Source organism: Dendrobium catenatum, unplaced genomic scaffold (genome assembly GCF_001605985.2).
Source record: "Dendrobium catenatum unplaced genomic scaffold, ASM160598v2 original_scaffold_97798, whole genome shotgun sequence".
NCBI lineage: Eukaryota > Viridiplantae > Streptophyta > Magnoliopsida > Asparagales > Orchidaceae > Dendrobium > Dendrobium catenatum.
This window is the reverse complement of record NW_021416236.1, coordinates 7,529-9,946: the sequence shown is the minus strand read 5'-3', so window position 1 is coordinate 9,946 and position 2,418 is coordinate 7,529.

The window sequence follows — 2,418 nt, the reverse complement described above, 5'->3', positions numbered from 1 at the left end:
TTGAATTTGACCTTCAATTTGGTGTTACGATGTAAATGAAAGGATAAAATTCGGAAGCATATCTGTTGAAGGGGCCCATCAACCAAAAAATCATCATTCCCCCTCAAACAATATTGGCAATCTTGCACGTAGATTTAATCCAAAATGTTTGAGGAATATCCTAATTAGTTAGAATATAGCGTGCAGAAAGATGCTACTTTTTGTTTGTATTGCACTTGTTCAAACCTCAAGATAAAACTATTACAGACAAGGTGGGGGGAGACTCATTTATTAGAGAGGGTTCAAAAATTGGAAGAAGAAAGAAAAGCTGTTAAGTCATGTTGGAGATCATAATAGTGCACATAATAAAGCTAGACACAAATGTGAAGATCTAATGAAGACAAAAGAACAAAGTCTTCTTGTTCTATGGTTGAGCAAAGATGAAAGAAATAAAAAAGATTATAGGGTTATGTTGACTGCTGCTGTAGATTGTGTACGATTTCTGTTACGCCAAGGGTTATCATTTCGTGGTCATGATGAGTCTTCCGGATCAGAGAATCGAGGAAATTATTTGGAGCTATTTGATTTTCTTGCTAATCATAATGATGAAATTAAGAAAGTTTCATCTACATATTCAGGCTCAAATTTGAAGTTAACTTCACCAAAGGTCCAAAAAGAAATTTGTTCTACTACAGCTGCAGAAACTTTGATATCAATCATGAAGATATTGTGACTCCTACTATGCAATTTTGGTAGATGAATCTCGCGATGTTTCTACAAAGGAACAGTTTGCTGTTGCAGTCAGATATGTGGATAGTTTAGGTCAAGTTGTTGAAAGGTTTATAGGCATTAAACATGTCGCATCGACTAATGCAGTTGCCTTAAAAAAAGCCATGGAAGATATATTTGCTAAGCACTCATTGAGCATACATATGATCCGAGGTCAAGGATATGACGGTGCATCTAATATGCGTGGGGAGTTTCATGGTTTGAAGGCCTTAATACTTAATGAAAATCCACATGCATTCTATGTTCACTGCTTTGCTCATCAACTTCAACTTTGTTTAGTGGCTGTAGCTAAAAATCATTGGCATGCCAAAGCATCTTTTTGAGATTACTGCAGAATTGTTAATACTGTTGGAGCTTCATGTAAGAGGAGTGATGCTCTTAGAGAAATTCAACATGAGAAAATAGTTCATTTTTCTAAAGGAGAGTTAAGCAGTGATAGAGGTTTGAACCAGGAGACAAGCTTACATCGAGCTGGTGACACCCGTTGGGGTTCACATTTTCATACATATTAGCTTGAAGAAAATTAGCTTCTGTTATTGAAGTTCTTGAAATTATCAAGAGATGGGGTATGATCAGCAAGCTGTTGAAGCTAGTGTTCTGATAAAGCTATGGAATCTTTTGATTTTTACCTTGCTCTGCATCTTATTGATTGATTTTAGGTGTCACCAACGAATTATCACAGGCCTTGCAAAGAAAAGATCAGGAATATATTGAATGCAATGAAGTTAGTGCAATCTCTAACAAAAATTATAGATGATGAGAGATAATGGATGGAATTCATTATTGGAAGAAGTATCAGTCGTTTTTGCAATGTTTTTGAAGTTGATGTTCCTGTTATGAGTTCTACATTTAAAGCTCGTCGACGATCATCTAATATGCGTGGGATTTTCATGGTTTGAAGGCTTTAATACTTAATGAAAATCCACATGCATTCTATGTTCACTGCTTTGCTCATTAACTTCAACTTTGTTTAGTGGCTGTAAGCTAAAATCATTGGCATGCAAAGCATCTTTTTGAGATTACTACGTAAGAATTGTTATTAACTTTCCAGGATCAGCTGGGAGACTGTTAATATCAGTCTCCAACTCTTTAGATAACGTTCCATTTGATATATCCTGTGAAAATATTGATCTTTAAAAATGATCAATGAAATATTTACATAATTGTGGATTTAATGCAATTCTTCTAAGTTCTAACCCGTCTCTCTGTTTCATTAGCAAATAATCAAACTATTTTTGAGGTGCCCCAACAAATTAATCAAGTAATCATAATCCTATTTGAGGTGTTATTAAAATTTCATTAGTAAATAAAATAACAAATAGCTGAAAAATACTCTTCATCTTGCTCGGATAGTGTTTGCTCCTAATTTGTACATAGCCGAAGTTCTCCTAAGAACCAAATAAAGGTCTAACACATAAAAGCTCCCTAGACAAGAACTTTTTTTTCTCCCTAAGAACAAAAATGAACTCACGGCACATAAAAAAATTTCTTAGTTCTCTGCACCAAACCAGAACTAAGAAACAGGAAAAAAAAATTTAGCTGTAAATGTAGGCAAGATCAAGACGGAGTAAGAAACAGGAAAAAAAATTAGCTGTAAATTGGATTCTACCACTCCTTTCTTATTTCTCCAACCAAACCACGGCAAGATCA